This window comes from Triticum aestivum, chromosome 4B (assembly GCF_018294505.1).
Source record: "Triticum aestivum cultivar Chinese Spring chromosome 4B, IWGSC CS RefSeq v2.1, whole genome shotgun sequence".
NCBI lineage: Eukaryota > Viridiplantae > Streptophyta > Magnoliopsida > Poales > Poaceae > Triticum > Triticum aestivum.
This window is the reverse complement of record NC_057804.1, coordinates 481,870,007-481,885,060: the sequence shown is the minus strand read 5'-3', so window position 1 is coordinate 481,885,060 and position 15,054 is coordinate 481,870,007.

The following is a 15,054-nucleotide window of genomic DNA, read 5'->3' as shown; positions in this document are numbered from 1 at the left end:
GAGACGTTGGATTGATAGCGGGATCTAGAAGACGACGACGACAATGATGTTCCACATCAACAAGGTAAACTCTAACCCAAGGTGCGGAACATCCCTGTCAAGTTGGCCAAGCAACAGTTCATACAAGTATAAAGTTATCCTCTGCTCCCCTTCCACTAAGATCCCCTATCGCGGAGTTGGTCAGGGCAGTCACGTCCATTCGTCATTCGTGAATAAAATTAGATGTTATTTGAGGTTTCTATTTCTGTACAATTCATCTGATGTTCAACAATTTCGTTGCTTTCTGCTTGTTCCGCTGATATGGATTCCCCAATCTTTTTATTTGGTGCATAACATGTGCTTCAATGCTCGAGTCAATGGCTGCGGAGCAGCACACTCCGTTATATGATTTTTCTAACATTTAACATCCTTGGTAACTAACAATGAGCTACGTTGCAGGATCCGGCAGAACACAAGTTGAATATAAATAACTAAATACACATTCCAACTACTAGATGGAGCCTCCAACCACCGGAGCTGATCAAAATAAAATGTATAGTGGAATGATTAACCCTTATGTTTCTAGCATCACGTAAATTTTTCTACATTGCTACAGTTCATACCGAGTTCCTTGATACAAGAACCAAATCTCAAAATAATTCATTGCTTACACGCAACATATCTAGATGAATAGAAGGAACAATAATCATTTACGTGTGATTGTATTTTCATTTCATAATAATATACTAACATCCTCCTCTCCATTGTGTTAGACATGTTGATATTTGATGTCGTTAGATATGCCAACATTTTGGATTCTTCAATGTTACTTGAAATATTTATACCACCTGAGTTTTGCGAAGTATTTACATCTCCCTTTGTTAAAATGGACGAGGGCAGCAACGCGCGCCTTTATGATCTAGTAGGAAGGCAAAACAAGCATAACTTCAAGATTTTCAATGCATAGAGAGGAAACTTGATATTATTGCAATTCCTACAAGCATATGTTCCTCCCTCATAATAATTTTCAGTAGCATCATGAATGAATTCAACAATATAACCATCACATAAAGCATTCTTTTCATGATCTATAAGCATAGAAATTTTATTACTCTCCACATAAGCAAAATTCTTCTCATTCGGAATAGTGGGAGTATCATAAGAGACTCGAATACTATAGATTGTTTCCACATTAAAAGAGTAATGTTCAGAAAAAAGGTAATCATAATCGTGACAAGTTTTATAAATGTAATCATCACTACTTTTTATAGCGTAAGTTTCATCACAATAATCATCATAAGTAGCAACTTTGTTCTCATCATAATCAATTGAAACCTCTTCCAAGATAGCGGATTCATCACTAAATAAAGTCATGACCTCTCCAAATCCACTTTCATAAATATTATAAGATTCAACACCCTCCAAAATAGTGGATCATTACTTCCTAAAGTTGACACTCTTCCAAACCCACTTTCATCAATATAACCATCATAAATAGGAGGCATTCTATCATCATAATAAATTTGCACATCAAAACTTGGGAGGCTAAAAATATCATGTTCATTGAACATAGCATCCCAAGCTTGGGACAAACATTAATTTCAGCAAATATATTCTCAAATATGTCATTCTCATCAAACATAGCATCCCCAAGCTTGGGCCTTTTCATATCATAAGCATAATCACTCTCATCATTAATAGTATGGATAGCACCAATAGTATAGCAATTATCATCATCACAATGAGTAATAGGAGCAACATCATTTGGGAGCGATACCTTTCTACCTTTGCTTCTCCATCTTTTCTTTTTCTTCTTCACATCATGTGTGGGTTTAACCCTCCTTTTTGAGCTTCTTATTAATGAGATTGGTTGAATAGAAAGCTTCTCCTCGTTACCTGATTCATCATAAGAAATAATAGGAGGATATTGGGAAGTCTCTTCCCTTTCATTAGTATTCTCTTCATCTTCTATTTGCTTTCTTTTCTTTATGTAATTGGCAATATAAGGATTTTCCATGCAATTCACCGCACAATACATAAAAATTTCTTCTAGATCAAAATCAAGAACTTTATCAAGGACAAATTCTAGCATATCTTTAGTTAAACGTTTTATTTCTTCATAACCCGTAAGCAAACTAAGTTCATTATGATGTGCAAGGGAAATCAAGTCATCACAATTTTTGGACACGGTTCGATCATGAAACAATTTGCATTGGGTATTTAAATGATCACGTTCATTGCAAAGTTCACAAGGATGGCAAAGAAATTTTAAATTTTCAGCACAAACTTCTAGCCTCTCTTGCAACCATTTAGTTTCTAAATACTTATGCCTCTTGCAAAATATATCTTCTCTATTTGGTGTGTACTTGCAAACTCTATGCACTCCACAAAAATTGACATGCTTATAAGAGACATTTTCATCATGACTAGTGCAATCATCATTAGTACTATGGATATTCAAAGAGTTCGTACTAACAACATTGCAATCATGCTCATCATTCAAGGATTTAGTGCCAAACATTTTATAGACTTCTTCTTCTAGCACTTGAGCACAATTTTCCTTTCCATCATTCTCACGAAAGATACTAAAAAGATGAAGCGTATGAGGCAAACTCAATTCCATTTTTTGTAATTTTCTTTTATAGACTAAATTAGTGATAAAACAAGAAACTGAAAGATTCGATTGCAAGATCTAAAGATATACCTTCAAGCACTCACCTCCCCGGCAACGACGCCAGAAAAGAGCTTGATGTCTACTACACAACCTTCTTCTTGTAGACGTTCTTGGGCCTCCAAGTGCAGAGGTTTGTAGGATAGTAGCAAATTTCCCTCAAGTGGATGACCTAAGGTTTATTAATCCGTGGGAGGCGTAGGATGAATATGGTCTCTCTCAAACAACCCTGCAACCAAATAGCAAAGAGTCTCTTGTGTCCCCAACACACCCAATACAATGGTAAATTGTATAGGTGCACTAGTTCGGCGAAGAGATGGTGATACAAGTACAATATGGATGGTAGATATAGGTTTTTGTAATATGAATTTATAAAAACAGCAAGGTAACTAATAATAAAAGTGAGCGTAAACGGTATTGCAATGCTTCGAAACAAGGCCTAAGGTTCATACTTTCACTAGTGCAAGTTCTCTCAACAATAATAACATAACTGGATCATATAACTATCCCTCATCATGAAACAAAGAGTCACTCCAAAGTCACTAATAGCGGAGAACAAACGAAGAGATTATTGTAGGTTATGAAACCATCTCAAAGTTATCCTTTCTTCTCGATCTATTCAAGAGTCTGTAGTAAAATAACACGAAGCTATTCTTTCCGTTTGATCTATCATAGAGTTCGTACTAGAATAAACATTAAGACACAAATCAACCAAAACCCTAATGTCACCTAGATACTCCAATGTCACCTCAAGTATCGGTGGGTATGATTATACGATATGCATCACACAATCTCAGATTCATCTATTCAACCAACACAAAGTACTTCAAATAGTGCCCCAAAGTTTCTACCGAAGAGTCAAGACGAAAATGTGTGCCAACCCCTATGCATAAGTTCACGAGGTCACGAAACTCGCAAGTTGATCACCAAAACATACATCAAGTGGATCACGTGATACCCCATTATCACCACAGATAAGCACATGCAAGACATACATCAAGTGTTCCCAAATCCTTAAAGACTCAATCCGAAAAGATAACTTCAAAGGGAAAACTCAATCCATTACAAGAGAGTAGAGGGGGAGAAACATCATATGATCCAACTATAATAGCAAAGCTCGCAATACATCAAGATCGTGCCAAATCAAGAACACGGGAGAGAGAGATCAAACACATAGCTACTGGTACATACCCTCAGCCCCGAGGGTGAACTACTCCCTCCTCGTCATGGAGAGCGACGGGATGATGAAGATGGCCACCGATGATGGATCCCCCCTCCGGCAGGGTGCCGGAACAGGGTCCCGATTGGTTTTTGGTGGCTACAGAGGCTTGTGGCGGCGGAAATCCTGATCTATTGTGCTCCTCAATGTTTTCGGGGTATATGGACATATATAGGCGAAAGAAGTCGGTCAGGGGAGCCACGAGGGGCCCACGAGGGTGGGGGCGCGCCCAAGGGGTAGGGCGCGCCTCCTTGCCTCGTGGCTTCCTTGTTGCTTCCCTGACGTCTACTCCAAGTCTCCTGGATTGCTTCCGTTCCAAAAATAACTCTCCCAAAGGTCTCATTCTGTTTAGACCCCGTTTGATATTCCTTTTCTGCCAAACACTGAAATAGGCAAGAAAACTTTAATTTGGGCTGGGCCTCCGGTTAATAGGTTAGTCCCAAAAATAATATAAAAGTGTATAATAAAGCCCATTAAACATCCAAAACAGATAATATAATAGCATGAATACTTCATAAATTATAGATACGTTGAAGACGTATCAGCATCGCCAAGCTTAATTCATGCTCATCCTCAAGTAGGTAAATGATAAAAGAAAGAATTTATGAAGTGTGAATGCTAGCAGGTGCACAAGTTTGATCAATGATAATTTCAGTCACCTTTTCTAGCATGAATATATGTCATAATAGTAGCTCATCTCATAAAACTTTTCATGATCAAGTAACAAGCTATTCACATGTTAAAGGATAGACCATAAACTTTCTTGAAAACTAGCAAACTTCATTATCAGTCATCAAACAATTGCAATTCATCTTATTTTCAAGAAGGGTCTATGTCATAGATTTGATTTAGCAAACTCCAAATACTCAACTATCATTTAATATTTCACAAATTCTAACACTCACGTGATATTTATGGGTTCAAAGTCTTAATCAAACACAAAGAAAGGTAGGGGCTTATAGTTTCGCCTCCCAACCTTTTACTTCAAGGGTAATGTCAACAATAATAATTTCTGAACACCTACATCCAAGTGGATATATATATAAATCCAGATCACTCTAACACAAAGTGCTTGCCAAAGGAAAAAGTGTAAAAAGGAAAGGTGGTGATCACCGTGACTCTTGTATAAGGGTAGAAGGTAAAAGTAAAAGATAGGCCCTTCGCAGAGGGAAGCAGAGGTTGTCATGCGCTTTTATGGTTGGATGCACAAAATCTTAATGCAAAAGAATGTCACTTTATATTGCCTCTTGTGATAGAGACCTTTATTATGCAGTCCGTCGCTTTTATTTCTTCCCTATCACAAGTTCGTATCAAGCTTATTTTTTTCGCACTAATAGATCATACATATTTAAAGAGCAAATTTTATTGCATGCACCGATGACAACTTACTTGAAGGATCTTACTCAATCCATAGGTAGGTATGGTGGACTCTCGTGGCAAAACTAGTTTAAGGGATATTCGGAAGCACAAGTAGTATCTCCACGTAGTGCAAAGAATTTGGCTAGCACGAGGGAGAAAGGCAAGCTCAGCATGTTGGATGATCCATGACAATATAACTTTTCGGATATAGGAAAACATAACCCATTACGTTGTCTTCCTTGTCCAACATCAACCTTTTAGCATGTCATATTTTAATGAGTGCTCACAATTACAAAAGATGTCCAAGATAGTACATTTATATGTGAAATCTCTCTTCCTTCAATATTCTTTCATGAATTGTTCAAGTGACTAATACAATGTTTGCTAACATTCAATAAATTTACCACCTCTACTTCTTATATGTGAAGTCATTACTCCCCATGGGATAAGCATATGAAACATATATAATTTCATATTTATGATATTCAACTAATTCAACCATTTACTCATAGGATATAAGTGAAGCACACAAGTAAATGAAAAACTACTCCAAAAAGATATAAGTGAAGGTCAATGAGTAGTCAAACAATTATTTAACTATGTGAAGACTCTCTCTAATTTAAGAATTTCAGATATAATGTATTTTATTCAAGCAGCAAGCAAAACAAAACAAAATTACATTTCAAGGATAGCACACATCATGTGAAGAAGCAAAAACTTAGGTTCAACCGATATTAACTGATAATTGTTGAAGAAGAAAGGTGGGATGCCTACCGGGGCATCCCCAAGCTTGGATGCTTGAGACTTCTTAGAATATTATCTTGGGTGCCTTGGGCATCCCCAAGCTTGAGCTTTTGTGTCTCCTTAATTCCTCTCATATCACGGTTTTCCTAAATCACAAAAAACTTCATCCACACAAAACTCAACAAGAACTCGTGAGATAAGTTAGTATAAACCAATGCAAAAACCTTATAATTTTCTACTGTAACAAATCACTAAAATTATTATTCAACATTGCATACTAAATTTCTCTTCATATTTAATACTCCTATCCTCAAATAGAATCATTAAACAAGCAAGCATATGCAAACAATGCAAACATAACAGCAATCTGCCAAAACAGTAAGTCTGTAAAGAATGCAAGCTTCATCATACTTCCCTAACTCCAAAAATTATGAGAAAAATACTACACTATATAATATTTATCAGAGCTCAATATTCAAAAAGTTTCAATATTATATCATTCTCTGACTTTTCTAGGGAATTTTCGCAACTGCGGTAAACTTTCTGTTTTGAAACAACAACATGTATACTTGCAAAATAAGCATGGTAAAGGCTACCCTTGACATTTTTATTGAAAATAGATATGCAAAACATTATTATAAATAACATCAAGAAAATACTAAAAGAAAATGATGCTCCAAGCAAAACACATATCATGTGGTGAAAAAATATAGCTCCAAGTAAAGTTAACGATGAACGAAGACGAAAGAGGGGATGCCTTCTGGGGCATCCCCAAGCTTAGGCTCTTGGTTGTACTTGAATATTACCTTGGGGTGCCTTGGTCATACCCAATCTTAGGCTCTTGCCATCCCTTATTCCATATTCCATCGAATCTTTACCCAAAACTTGAAAACTTCACAACACAAAACTCAACACAAAACTCGTAAGCTCCGTTAGTATAAGAAAAATAAATCACCACCTAGGTACTGTTGTGAACTCGTTATAAATTCATATTGGTGTAATATATACTTTATTCCAACTTCTCTATGGTTCATACCCTCCGATACTACTCATAGATTCATCAAAATAAGCAAACAACACATAGAAAACAGAATCTGTCAAAAACAGAACAGTCTGTAGTAATCTGTATCAAACGTATACTTTTGGAACTCCAAAAATTCTGAAATAAATTGGTGGACCTGAGGAATTTGTCTATTATATCATCTACAAAAAGAATCAACCCAGTAAAACATGTCATCTAATCTCGTGAGCGCAAAAGTTACTGGTTTTTACAGCAAGATAGCATAGACTTCACCCAAGTCTTCCCAAAGGTTCTACTTGGCACAAACACTAATTAAAACATACAACCACATCTAAACAGAGGCTAGATGAATTATTTATTACTAAACATGAGCAAAAGCAAAGTATAAAAATAAAATTGGGTTGCCTCCCAACAAGCGCTATCGTTTAACGCCCCTAGCTAGGCATGATGATTTCAATGATGCTCACATAAAAGGATAAGAATTGAAACATAAAGAGAGCATCATGGAGAATATGACAAACACATTTAATACTAACCCACTTCCTATGCATAGGGATTTTTTGAGCAAACAACTTATGGAAACAATAATCAACTAGCATAGGAAGGCAAAACAAGCATAACTTCAAGATTTTCAACCCATAGAGAGGAAACTTGATAATAATTTTCAGTAGCATCATGAATGAATTCAACAATATAAGCATCACATAATGCATTCTTTTCATGATCTACAAGCATAGACATTTTAGTACTCTCCACATACGAAAAATTCTTCTCATTCGGAATAGTGGGAGTATCATAAGAGACTCGAATACTATAAATTGTTTCCACATTAAAAGAGTAATGTTCAGAAAAAGGGTAATCATAATCATAACAAGTTTTATAAATATAACCATCACTACTTTTTATAGAATAAATTTCATCACAATAATCATCATAAGTAGCAACTTTGTTCTCATCATAATCAATTGAAACCTCTTCCAAGATAGCGGATTCATCACTAAATAAAGTCATGAACTCTCCAAATCAACTTTCATAAATATTATAAGATTCAACACCCTCCAAAATAGTGGATCAGTACTTCCTAAAGTTGACACTCTTCCAAAACCCACTTTCATCAATATAACCATCATAAATAGGAGGCATGCTATCATCATAATAAATTTGCACATCAAAACTTGGGAGGCTAAAAATATCATCTTCATTGAACATAGCATCCCCAAGCTTGGGACAAACATTAATTTCAGCAAATATATTCTCAAATATGTCATTCTCATCAAACATAGCATCCCTAAGCTTGGGCCTTTTCATATCATAAACATAATCACTCTCATCATTAATAGTATGGATAGCACCAATAGTATAGCAATTATCATCATCACAATGAGTAATAGGAGCAACATAATTTGGAAGGGATACCTTTCTACCTTTGCTTCTCCATCTTTTCTTTTTCTTCTTCACATCATGTGTGGGTTTAACCCTCCTTTTTGAGCTTCTTATTAATGAGATTGGTTGAATAGAAAGCTCCTCCTCGTTACCTGATTCATCACAAGAAATAATAGGAGGATATTGGGAAGTCCCTTCCCTTTCATTAGTATTCCCTTCATCTTCTATTTGCTTTCTTTTCTTTATGTAATTGGCAATATACCGATTTTCAATGCAATTCACCGCACAATACATAAAAAATTTCTTCTAGATCAAAATCAAGAACTTTATCAAGGACAAATTCTAGCATATCTTTAGTTAAACATTTTATTTCTTCATAACCCGTAAGCAAACTAAGTTCATTATGATGTGCAGGGGAAATCAAGTCATCACAATTTTTGGACACGGTTTGATCATGAAACAATTTTCATTGGGTATTTAAATGATACGTTCATTGCAAAGTTCACAAGGATGGCAAAGAAATTTTACATTTTCAGCACAAACTTCTAGCCTCTCTTGCAACCATTTAGTTTATAAATACTTATGCCTCTTGCAAAATCTATCTTCTCTATTTGGTGTGTACTTGCAAACTCTATGCACTCCACAAAAATTGACATGCTTATAAGAGACATTTTCATCATGACTAGTGCAATCATCATTAGTACTATGGATATTCAAAGATTTCATACAAACAATATTGTAATCATGCTCATCATTCAAGGATTTAGTGCCAAACATTTTATAGACTTCTTCTTCTAGCACTTGAGCATAATTTTCCTTTCCATCATTCTCACGAAAGATATTAAAAAGATGAAGCGTATGAGGCAAAATCAATTCCATTTTTTTGTAATTTTCTTTTATAGACTAAATTAGTGATAAAACAAGAAACTAAAAGATTCGATTGCAAGATCTAAAGATATACCTTCAAGCACTCACCTCCCCGGCAACGGCGCCAGAAAAGAGCTTGATGTCTACTACGCAACCTTCTTCTTGTAGACGTTGTTGGGGCTCCAAGTGCAAAGGTTTTTAGGACAGTAGCAAATTTCCCTCAAGTGGATGACCTAAGGTTTATCAATCCGTGGGAGGCATAGGACGAAAATGGTCTCTCTCAAACAACCCTGCAACCAAATAACAAAGAGTCTCATGTGTCCCCAACACACCCAATACAATGGTAAATTGTATAGGTGCACTAGTTCGGCGAAGAGATGGTGATACAAGTGCAATATGGATGGTAGATATAGGTTTTTGTAATCTGAAATTATAAAAACAGCAAGGTGACTAATAATAAAAGTGAGCGCAAACGGTTTTGCAATGCTTCGAAACAAGGCCTAAGGTTCATACTTTCACTAGTGCAAGTTCTCTCAACAATAATAACATAACTGGATCATATAAATATCCCTCAACATGCAACAAAGAGTCACTCCAAAGTCACTAATAGCGGAGAACAAACGAAGAGATTATTGTAGGGTACGAAACCACCTCAAAGTTATCCTTTCTTCTCGATCTATTCAAGAGTCTGTAGTAAAATAACACGAAGCTATTCTCTCCGTTCGATCTATCATAGAGTTCGTACTAGAATAACACATTAAGACACAAATCAACCAAAACCCTAATGTCACCTAGATACTCCAATGTCACCTCAAGTATCGGTGGGTATGATTATACGGTATGCATCACACAATCTCAGATTCATCTATTCAACCAACACAAAGTACTTCAAAGAGTGCCCCAAAGTTTCTACCGAAGAGTCAAGACGAAAACGTGTGCCAACCCCTATGCATAAGTTCACGAGGTCACGGAACTCGCAAGTTGATCACCAAAACATACATCAAGTGGATCATGTGATATCCCATTTCACCACAGATAAGCACATGCAAGACATACATCAACTGTTCTCAAATCCTTAAAGACTCAATCCGAAAAGATAACTTCAAAGGGAAAACTCAATCCATTACAAGAGAGTAGAGGGGGAGAAATATCATATGATCCAACTATAATAGCCAAGCTCGCAATACATCAAGATCGTGCCAAATCAAGAACACGGGAGAGAGAAAGAGAGAGAGAGATCAAACACATAGCTACTAATACATACCCTCAGCCCCGAGGGTGAACTACTCCCTCCTCGTCATGGAGAGCGCCGGGATGATGAAGATGGCCACCGGTGATGGATCCCCTCTCCGGCAGGGTGCCGGAACAGGGTCCCGATTGGTTTTTGGTGGCTACAAAGGCTTGCGGCGGCGGAACTCCCCATCTATTGTGCTCCTCGATGTTTTCGGGGTATATGGACATATATAGGCGAAAGAAGTTGGTCAGGGGAGCCACGAGGGGCCCACGAGGGTGGGGGCGCGCCTAGGGGGGTAGGGCGCGCCTTCCTGCCTCGTGGCTTCCTCGTTGCTTCCCTAACGTCTACTCCAAGTCTCATGGATTGCTTCCGTTCCAAAAATAACTCTCCTGAAGGTTTCATTCCGTTTGGACTCCGTTTGATACTCCTTTTCTGCGAAACACTGAAATAGGCAAGAAAACTTCAATTTGGGCTGGGCCTCCGGTTAATAGGTTAGTCCCAAAAATAATATAAAAGTGTATAATAAAGCCCATTAAACATCCAAAACAGATAATATAATAGCATGAATACTTCATAAATTATAGATACGCTGGAGACGTATCACACATCATAGCTATGAATATGCAACGCTGTGCTTTTCTCTTACACATTCAATCATCCTCTCATGCAGTCGCCTTACATTAAAGTAGTGCTCGTCAGCATCCTGCATCAATGAGTTCTGAAAAGTGGATTTTTATTCATTTTTCTTTTGGGTTTGACTTGACAAGGCAATACCATTAAGAAATAGGAAGGAAAAAAAAGGCAGGGACTGATGGCAGTCTTCCGGTGAAATTGGCATCCCAGGTGCTTTCTCTAGGTTGGCAGTGTGATATTGTCTTGCATGTTGCATACAATGTCTCACTTGTATTGCTTGTAATTCGACTAAATTACTTCTGCTTAGTTTACACAAATAGTTGTGAATATGACATGTCGTCCTGTTTTCATACATAATCCATCCTTGTATGATGTGTTTGCCTTACATCAAGGTTGTGTTTGTTAGTATCATGCATGAATGAGTTCTGAAGAGTGAATTTTATTGCTTTTTCTTGCCAGTTTTACTTGACAATGCAAAATCAATAAAGCAGAAGGAAATTAGCAAGGAAGTGGATAAATGTGTTCCTTCCAAACGGAGGGCCTCTACAGATTCTACTCCGCCCCAAGAAGATTTGCAAGACAACACATGCATAGACACTCAAAGTAGTTGTGTTGATGATGAGCCCTAATGGGTCGTGAGTTACCGGGCCGTAAAATGGGCTATATGCGAACAGACCATTAACAAGCTTTTCATGGTTCAGCCCGCTAACTTTTGACCAAATCAAATGGGCCGGCCTTTGTAAGCTAAATGGGCCAGTGTTGGGCCTTCGCACGTGTCGACATATCATAGGCGCCTATCTAACCCAATGACGAGCTGACACGTGTTTCCTTCGGCCAATGAGAATTTTACACGTGGAAAATCACCATTGGTCCGGGCTGTTAACGGGTTATCGGATCAAAGACCGGACCCGATAGCTTAATGGCGACCCGTTACAGTGGATGCCGCATGTCGGTTACCCTTGACGAAAGCACTTCCATGATGCATCATTTATCGTCATGGAAGTGAACATTTTCGTGATGATAATTTTGGTATTGTCATGGAACACTTCTACGACAACACAAGTATGACTATCTTGATTCTGTCATAAAATCATCATGGATGTACATACATGACAGAAAACATGACCTACTATGACAAACACGTATCATCACGGAAGTGTATTTTTTGTAGTGGATGATGACTTCATGTGGATAGTATAGATGTGAATGCTCAATGTTGATGTAGACCATCAAGAGTTGGGAGCAATCCTTGGAGTTTTGCACTTTCAATACCTACATGGGTTAGTCCCCCAAGGAACAAACAAGGATATCCATATACATAGAGTGAAGTGCACATATGATGACATCCATGAATGCATTGAGTACCTTGTCCCTTGTTTGACCAACAAGAGGGTTTGTGACTCCATGAACTAGTGCATGCTGATAAAGTTGGTTGCACGAGTCCTTGCCATAAGTGAATATGAGTGACTTTTGTCGGCAGAGTCACCCTAAAAAACTCTCTAGTTCTTATTCTTTGGGACCCACATCAATTTGATGGGAATCCTTGGAGTTGTGATATCACTTGATGAAGTAGAACTTGATGGGGCCCTAGGAACCCACTTAACCGAAGCTTGAGGTGGTTCTTCAAATGAGTCAATCTCTTCTTGAAGCTTATCCTTGCCTTTTAGCTTGTGGTCTTGTGGTGGAAGATCGTCTTGAGCTTGTGCCCTCTTGAAGGAAGTAGGATCATACTTCTCTTATTGAGGAATAAACTTCATCTTGGTGTATTGATCTTCTCCCCACTCAAATCCATTGGCATTGAACTTTCGTTCAAAACGTACCTTGATTCTTCTGGTGTCTTCCTTGCTTGCACACAATTGAGTAGGCGGTTCTCTCTTAGAAAACGAATGGTGGAAATTGTGTTTCGTTCTGATGGCTGTCTTAGAGAGTAAGTGGGGAGTGTAGGGGGTATAAATAGCCTTCACCCAAAATCCAACCATTACACACTTTTCACCCAAATTGGTGAGACCGAATGTAAAACTCGATGAGACCGATTAGTGTAAAAGATATGAACGTTAGGCTTTTCGGTGGGACCAAAGTGCAATGGCTAGGGCAGGACTCAGTCTCGGAAATTCTGATTGGTTCAACTCGGTGATTCCAAAGTGAAACAATGTCATCACAGAAACCTGGTCAAGCCATCTCGGTGGGACCGAGATCCTTTTTGGTCAAACCGAATTGCTAGGGTTTGGCAGTGGCAATGGTACTGGTTATCTTGGTGGGTCCGGATGGTATAGTTTCAGTGAGACCGAGATAGGGAAAAATAGGGTATGGACAGATGTGTTTTGAGAAAGTGACTGAGGGTTTTTGTAATATCACTAAGCACTTAAGCAACAACCTCATCAACAATAACTCGTCACTTTTTCATAATATTGGCTTTCTTAAGGGACTCAATGTGATCTTGGATCACTAAACAAAAAATGTAGAGTCTTCGAGTAGCCAATTCTTGTCCTTGACATTTTGAAGGGTCCATATCCATTAGTCCTTACCATACCAACCATTGATTTTTTTTCTGAAATCTATTTGCAATGAATATTAAATCAATGATGTATATGTTGCTATTAATTACCAAAGCACCCGAGGATTAGTTGCACTTTCACTGCTGCACTTAGTTTCTTCTGTGCCTCTTCTTGTGCCTCCTTGGCCCACATACTATTGTTGTAGAGAAGCCTACTTTTTATTCCACTAGAACAATGCATGTGTACAAGTTTGATCCTTTTGACGTATGCTTCTCTTCGTCGGCGACGGTTGCTGTTCTGGTGTGCTGGTTCTTTGAGGTCTTAACATGATGACTCCACGACTGTTTACTACAAGAAGTTTTGCCCGACTCTGGTGATGCAGGGCGATGACGATGTTGTGCATTCGGCTCGCTCCAGGGCTTGTAATTGTCGCTAGGTGGTCTACACACGATGCAATTTTTTTTCTTATGTTTTTTTGCGAATTTTTTTCGATCTATTCATCAACTGTTAAGTTAGTACAAAGAACACCAGAAGTAAAAAATACAACTAGGTCCGCAGGCCACCTAGCATCGACTACAAGCATTGGAGCGAGCCGAAGGCGCGCCACTGTCATCGCCCTCCCTCATCAAAGTCGGACAAGCCTTATTATAGTAGACAACCGAGAAGTCATCGTGCTAAGGCCCATATGACCAGCGCACCGGAACAACAACCGTTGTCGATGAAGAGAAGCGTACAACGAAAAAATCTAACCTGTAGGCACACAAACACAGATGAACGAAGACCAGATCCACGTGGATCCACCGAAGACGAATGCCGACCGAATCCCACGAGATTCGTCGGAGATAAACCTCCACACATCCTCTGACGATGCTAGAAACACCACCGAAACAGGGGCTAGGTAGGGAGGACCTTATGAGGACCTTATTCTCTACAGAGAGTCGCCGTCTGGCATCTCTGAGCGGGACACAAACCCTAACAAAAATAAAATAAAAACATAAAAAAAATGGAGCCCTCCCGCCGGCAAGAGCCGGGATCCATTGCGCCTCCATGGTTCTAAGACCACAGGAGACGAGGTAGACCGCCGACGGCGCCGGCTGGAGGCAAGAGAAACACTAGCACGCTAGATGCAGGTACGAGCGGCCGCCGTGTGCGTGGTCTTCTTTCTGTTTTTTTTATATGCTCTTTGTATGCCATGATGCTTGATGAATGTAGATCGAAAGTCTTTCGAAAAAATACCTAGATCCGACTTCTTTTTAAAACAAGATTATATCCAAGTCCGGTAGCCGTTTCAAAAAGACTCACAAGTTTTTCCTTCTTGCTCAAACCGCTCCTTCATCAAAATTGCTCAAATTTACTTCAAGTTTAAATCGACGAGGAACGAATCCATCCGGATCTGACGTCGTCACGCAAAACCGTGGCCAGTTCCGAGCTTCCGACCGTTCCCGTCGA